Below are 7,889 nucleotides of genomic sequence, written 5' to 3' on the forward strand. Positions count from 1 at the left end.
TGCTGTGTCCGGTATATAGGTTATGCTCAAGTGATGTATGGTAGTGGTGCTGTGTCCGGTATATAGGTTATGCTCAGGTGACGTATGGTAGTGGTGCTGTGTCCGGTATATAGGTTATGCTCTAGTGATGTGTGGTAGTGGTGCTGTGTCCGGTATATAGGTGATGCTCAAGTGATGTGTGGTAGTGGTGCTGTGTCCGGTATATAGGTTATGCTCTAGTGATGTATGGTAATGGTGCTGTGTCCGGTATATAGGTTATGCTCTAGTGATGTATGATAGTGGTGCTGTGTCCGGTATATATGTTATGCTCAAGTGATGTATGGTGGTGGTGCTGTGTCCGGTATATAGGTTATGCTCAAGTGATGTATGGTGGTGGTGCTGTGTCCGGTATATAGGTTATGCTCAAGTGATGTATGGTAATGGTGCTGTGTCCGGTATATAGAGGTTATGCTCAAGTGATGTATGGTAATGGTGCTGTGTCCGGTATATAGGTAATGCTCAAGTGATGTATGGTGGTGGTGGTGCTGTGTCCGGTATATATGTTATGCTCAAGTGATGTATGGTAATGGTGCTGTGTCCGGTATATAGGTTATGCTCAAGTGATGTATGGTGGTGGTGCTGTGTCCGGTATATATGTTATGCTCAAGTGATGTATGGTAATGGTGCTGTGTCCGGTATATAGGTTATGCTCAAGTGATGTATGGTGGTGGTGCTGTGTCCGGTATATAGGTTATGCTCTAGTGATGTATGGTAATGGTGCTGTGTCCGGTATATAGGTTATGCTCTAGTGATGTATGGTAGTGGTCCTATGTCCGGTATATATGTTCTGCTCTAGTGATGTATTGTAATGGTGCTGTGTCCGGTATATAGGTTATGCTCTAGTGATGTATGGTAGTGGTCCTATGTCCGGTATATATGTTCTGCTCTAGTGATGTATGGTGGAAGTGCTGTGTCCGGTATATAGGTTATGCTCTAGTGATGTATGGTAGTGGTGCAGTGTCCGGTATATAGGTTTTGCTCAAGTGATGTATGGTGGTGGTGCTGTGTCCGGTATATAGGTTATGCTCTAGTGATGTATGGTAGTGGTCCTATGTCCGGTATATATGTTCTGCTCTAGTGATGTATGGTAGTGGTTCTGTGTCCGGTATATAGGTTATGCTCTAGTGATGTATGGTAGTGGTCCTATGTCCGGTATATATGTTCTGCTGTAGTGATGTATGGTGGTGGTGCTGTGTCCGGTATATAGGTTATGCTCAAGTGATGTGTGGTAATGGTGCTATGTCCGGTATATAGGTTATGCTCAAGTGATGTATGGTGGTGGTGCTGTGTCCGGTATATAGGTTATGCTCTAGTGATGTATGGTTGTGGTCCTATGTCCGGTATATATGTTCTGCTCTAGTGATGTATGGTGGTTGTGCTGTGTCCGGTATATAGGTTATGCTCAGGTGATGTATGGTAGTGGTGCTGTGTCCGGTATATAGGTTATGTTCAAGTGATGTATGGTAGTGGTTCTGTGACCTGTATATGGGTTATTCTCAAGTGATGTATGTTAATGGTACTATGTCCGGTCTACAGATAGTGCTCAATTGATGTGTTGTATAATAAGTAGAAAGAGTAAAAAGGAAATGTACCTTAACACGTTACTAACATGTTTGTTTTTGAAACAATTACGACTGACATTGGCCTTTACTAATGTTTGAGGTCATTCTTTCTTGCATATTAACTTTTTAAGATATCAACTCATTCGTCACGAGAAATGCTACAAGGAATGAGCAATAGTATGTTCATACTAATTTTTTACTGGCGCGTATGCTATATTTCAGAAATTGTTCTTTTTATCTTGCTTAGGATGACATAGTTCAATTTTAAGCTGCAAATCAGAAGACAGTTTGATGTATGGTAGTGGTGCTGTGTCTGATAAAGGATTTTATATATGTGTTGTTTTTTGAAATGTGTTTTTTATTTTTTTTTGGCAAAAAGATGAAAGTTATGAGGTTAAGATCTTGAGACAACCACAAAGCTTGATAAACTTTCGGACGTTGGTGGCAGCTTCAAACGATAAAACGTCCGTAAACATCTTTCAAAATAGGATGCATCCTACAATAAGAACTATCCCGAACTGTACTACATTGTGAATATCTCGCTTTCACGCCAGTGCAACAGTAAAATACATAAGTTGAGCAATTTGAAACCTTACTTTTGGATAAATGATAGTAGTGATCTAGTCTGTATTCTACAGTTGGATTTAGTTCAAAATGAACAGTAAGTACCACACAAGTACGATACTTTAATGAACCAGTCAATTATAACCACGCTCCCTCCCAGGTCCGGTGGTATACCGCGAATATCCGAGGAAATGGGCCGTGTTTTTACCTTCCAGGCGGCCCCGCTGTGCCGGGTTAATGTGGTGGTTTTGTCCTCGCACCAAAAATAGCAGGGAATTGTCCGTACCTAGGGTCCCTGGGGTGAGGAGGCATTTGGCGGGGAATTTTCCAGCAGTTGGATCTGGGGGAGGTGGTTACCATTGATTGGTGCATAACTTCTCATTCATAGTAGTGTTAATGCACCAGTCAACTGTACCCCCCCCCCCCCCAGGTCCGGGGGTATACAGGGGATAGCCGGGGAAATGGGCCGTGTTTTTATCTTTCAGGTCCCGCAGTGCCGGGAGAATGCGGTGGTTTTATCTTCGCTTTAAATATAGCGGGGGATGTGCCTTAGGGTCCCTGGAGTGCGGGGGCGTTTGGCAGGGATTTTACCATCTGTTCGTCCCCGCAGGACTGGGATATTAGCCGGGGTTGTCTGGACCGAAAGTCAAAGTCCCCGCTATTTCCCGGACCTGGGGGTGGGGGGGGGGGCTAGGTTACAATTGCAAGTTTGGAAGAAAGACGGTTATGCATATTCTCAAAACTTGTTATTCATTCATGAACCCAAATGATATACCAATTTATATGCAGACAATTAAATGTCTCTGTCTGACTGATACCCTGCCATGTGATCCCTTAAGGGTCTAACAAATGACTCCATTAATTTAGTTGACAGGCGAAATAAACCCACTGCAACTCTGGGATTGTAATACAGTGCCTGACATTTCTGAAAACCCGGGAATTATTTTTTTATAAACCACAGACAGATCATATGTCATATGACACTTAAATAGCCATGCAAACAATGATCCTTATTTGGTCATTGACGATAGAATATAAAATAGACAAAAACAGATTATGCATCAAGCAATATAATACAATAACATCAACCACGACCTTGTTAAAGGATCATTGATTAAAGCAATGTATGCTCTCAGTGAAGGTCACACAGGACCAGAAGCAAACAGTTAAGCACGGACTTGTTAACGGAGCATGACTTAAAGCTGGACAGATACTCAGTGAAGGTCACACAAGACCATGAGCAAACAGTAAACCACGACCTTGTTAAAGGATCATTGATTAAAGCAATGTATGCTCTCAGTGAAGGTCACTCAGGACCAGAAGCAAACAGTTAAGTACGGACTTGTTTAAGGAGCAAGGATTAAAGCTGGACAGACAATCAGTGAAGGTCACTCAGGACCAGAAACAAACAGTTAAGTACGGACTTGTTTAAGGAGCAAGGATTAAAGCTGGACAGACACTCGGTGAAGGTCACTCAGGACCAGAAGCAAACAGTTAAGTACGGACTTGTTTAAGGAGCAAGGATTAAAGCTGGACAGACAATCAGTGAAGGTCACTCAGGACCAGAAGCAAACAGTTAAGTACGGACTTGTTTAAGGAGCAAGGATTAAAGCTGGACAGACAATCAGTGAAGGTCACTCAGGACCAGAAGCAAACAGTTAAGTACGGACTTGTTTAAGGAGCAAGGATTAAAGCTGGACAGACACTCGGTGAAGGTCAAACAGAAACAAACAGTAAACCACGAACTTATTGAAGGATCATTGATTTAAGCGAGACAGACACTCAGTGAAGGTCACACAAGACCAGATGCAAACAGTAAAGCACGATGACATACGGCAATTCATGCATTTTATAACCAAGAAATCTGTTCTTGCTGTAGGCGAGTATTGCATGCGTTCAATCACTTTATATTAATAACTCAGTTTTAAACATTCGCCTGGAAGTCTTCCAAGGAATACTGAAAGGAATTTTATAAGATCAATCGAAAGTTATTTACAACACTTTTTTTAGAGCTTCATGGGACCAAATACAATGTCTTTAAAATGTTAATGGCTAATGAAAGATGCCTTTAATAGTATGTGATATCGGTGTAACATAAATTGGATATTTGCTAATAAAGGTTTCTTAGAAAACAAATTTCTATCGAATTTAATCATCATACAGTTTGGTCGTTCTCACTTAATATATATATATTAACACTAGATTTACCTTGTTCGTAAATATATATATACATATATATATATATATATAGTATACATTATGCATTTACGAACAAGGTAAATCTAGTGTTTGTTATTGCACGGAAATATTGTTTTTGACTGGCAAATAGATTTCTTCTATCGATTCTAAAATAGATTATTATAATGCATTTGTTTTTGTTTTGTTTAAAAAAAAGTCACAGTCATTCATAAAGGACCCATTGAATACAAACTAGAATAATTTGTTCGAATTAGATTTTATTCTTTTTGAAAACACCGAAGGAATCCGAAAACGGTTCTGATTTTACGGATTTCACAAGCATGTAAAAAACGAATCCTAAACAGATAAATGAATGCACGCTTTCACGCACCTTAAACTTGTTTCCTTTTATCAACAGTTAAAGCGTTAAGGCGTTATCTATTTAATCTTTAAATTGAATGAGTTGACAATAAACCTTTCGTTTAATTTGATATCAAAATATTTATGCTTTAAACCGCATAACCACCGAGCACACGCAGTGGTTAGGTTTTAAATCCACCCACAGAGATCTTTATCAGCTATTTACACCCAATTGATTTCAACCGTCGATTTAAATATGTTTGTACATGTAATAGGAAGTCTTTATATTCCTTAACGATAGAATTTCCGATGTGAAATAAAGAATGGTTGTCAAATACTATATTTATAACTTATGCATTATGGGATATATTTATCGTGAATTTCTGATGAGAACACAGTTGTTTCCAAGCTGCTATATTAATATGTTGAAATGTAGCAGATGAGATGTTATAAGAACACAAGGGTCCAGCTAAATGAATATTATGTCGTTTTGTTTTACAGTCCGACGCCCTCCTAAAAAATCAAACAGTTCGCAACAACAACAGTTTATGAATGCATTCTTTAAATCATGCATAAATGTGTTGATTTTTAATCTACAAGGTCTAGTCCCCAAAATGTTTCCGTAGAACAAATTCAACAGACCAATCAACAGCACTATATAACATTAATACGAAAACAGCATATGCATATTTCCATTTAATGTTCATGAATTCTTATTGCTAGGCCGCTAGGCCGCTGACATATTGGCAGTTAATATCATTGTAAGTAATTATAATCACTTCAAATGGACTACTGTACATACTGTTCATAAAACAATATCATTTTAATTATATCTTAATGAATAAACACAAACACCATTAACATTTCACTTAACCACAATATTTCTCTGTTCGTATTTATATTTTTTATTGCTCCATTACATGCACGTAATATAAACAATCAATTCATTTCGAGTTATTAATAAACATGACTTTACAGGGCCGAACCCAGTAGCCATAAACATATTATGCTCCCGTTCAGCGGCACAGAAGGCAAATCATTCACATCTTACACCATGCTGAGAATCTAACCCCAGCTTTAAGGCAGAAACACAATTAATTTGTAACAAAAAGGCAGAAACACAATTAATTTGTAACAAAAATCCCACAAACCTTGCGTTTAGTATGTCCGTATTAATGATTAAGTCAGAATACAGCCCCACTTAAAACGCACATGCACACTTTATATCAGCTGACATTAATCTGCATTATAAATACTTTGCCAATGTACATTTCGCAAAGCGATTCAAGTGTAGTTCCGAAATCACGATTTAACCGACAATAAAGACGTGAAAAAACTGTTTTAAAAAGCGTCAATTTTAAAGTTATGAAGTTATATTGTTAAAGCTGTACTCTCACAGGTTGAACGTTTTGACAATATGTTTTATTTATTTTGTCTTGGGACGAGCTTTCTTCGCGAAAATGCATGGAAACAAGTGATATAAGACTGCTGAAAAAACCCCAGATCGCAGGTGTTCATATTTATATTAAAAAAATGATGTTTTATGCATTTTTCTTAAAGAGACTGTGTCACAGATTGGCACCAAAAAAAGTTTTTTTCTGTATCGAAACTCAGGACAATTATCTAATAGAATGTGTTACGCTTTGCTATCATAATTGTAAAAAAAGTACCAAAATGTAAAAACAAATTGTGTCGGAGACCGGGTTCGAACCCGCGTCGCCAAAATTGAAGTCCAGCGTCTTACTCACTGATGTTCAAAGGCTTACTCTAATCGGGTGACATAATCAAGCTATACACCTACCTCGGTAATATCACGTGATAACACCGACTAGCCAATCACGCATAATGAATGAATTCTACCTGGTAGACATACCCAGTAATCTTTTTTAATCGAAAAATACGAAATAACTGCTAAACTTAAATAAATTGTAAACTATGTGGTACTTCAGTCGATGCCAAGTTTAAGTCAGTTTTCGACAATTTTCTTTCTTTTTCGCTATTTTATCATACGTGAGACAGCCCCTTTAAAGCGTTAGTAACGCTTTCAGCCATAAAACATTTGTTTTCGAACGGCAATATGAAAATCTGGAGTCTGATCTTTTGTCAGCAGTCTTATATCATAGGTTGTTAGATATTTGCGCAATAATTGGCTCATTCAAAGACAAAAAATAGATGTATAAAGTAATCAAAACGGTAAATCTGTGAGAGTGCAGCTTTAAGAAAAAGAAAGAAAATACATTAATGGTATGACGTTTAACGCAATGAAATGCTTCTGTGACCAAATATTCTAATTAGAAAACTAAATGGAGACAATCTTTATACTGTGAAATATTTGTATAAATTCATATCGACTATTTATAAAGGAAATGTAGACATAAACCGACGCCCAATACCTTTACATGTAGCACATTCCAATATATCTAATATACAAGATGTGCACTCCCTCCCGTGCATTACGCAATGCGTCGTTCTTGATTTTAGTCTCTATATGGCACATGCTTTTTTTCACTAATCTATTACGTAGTACATCCTGGTTTATTATTTCACAATTTCCTTTTAATGATGTGGTCCGAGTTTTGGGAACTCATTATTATGCTTACTTTAAATACAAAGTATGATGTCAACGAAAACATCGAAACCATATCACAGTCAAATGAAACTAAGTAGAAATGTGGTTTATTGAATACACTTGTGTACATGAAAGCAAGAATTACAGTAACATATCAATAATTAACAATTAATACCATCTTGGCCGCTATAAACTGAAATCTGAGTTTGAGACTCAGTGTTAAAGCTTCACTCTCACATATTGAAAGTTTTGACAACTTTTTTTTATTTTTTGTCTTGGAACGAGCCATTTTAGCGGAAGTGCATGGAAACCAGTAATATAAGACTGCTGACAAAAAATCAAAACGTAGATTCTCATATTCAAGTTCAAAAATTGTTGTTTTATGCATTTTCTTAAACCGTTAGTAACGCTTTTAGCCATAAAACATTAATTTTCGAATGGAAATATGAAAATCTGCGATCTGATCTTTTGTCAGCAGTCTTATATCACTGGTTTGCAGATATTAACGCAAAAATTTGCTCTTTCCAAGACAAAAAAAGTTGTGAAAACGGTAAATCTGTGAGAGTGCGGCTTTGAAAGTGAATATATATTCTGTGAGTTTTAATTAATTTATTGCT

General features: G+C 37.5%; 1 protein-coding gene across 4 annotated transcripts in view; it reads right to left on the reverse strand.

Annotated features, from left to right (window-relative positions):
* Positions 1–7,322, reverse strand: part of LOC128239851 (cholecystokinin receptor type A-like) — a 58,213-nt gene extending 50,891 nt beyond the window's left edge. For 2 of the 4 annotated variants that reach the window (XM_052956295.1, XM_052956296.1), the window contains exon 1: positions 5,855–5,988. The gene's annotated coding sequence lies outside the window, so the exon portion shown is untranslated. Of the gene's footprint in view, positions 1–5,854; positions 5,989–7,096 lie in introns of those variants that run through there. The other 2 variants (XM_052956292.1, XM_052956294.1) reach the window with 2 other exon arrangements.
* Between the last annotated feature and the right edge of the window lie 567 nt (positions 7,323–7,889).

The sequence above is a fragment of the Mya arenaria genome, chromosome 7, assembly GCF_026914265.1.
Source record: "Mya arenaria isolate MELC-2E11 chromosome 7, ASM2691426v1".
In the NCBI taxonomy this organism is placed as follows: Eukaryota; Metazoa; Mollusca; class Bivalvia; order Myida; family Myidae; genus Mya; species Mya arenaria.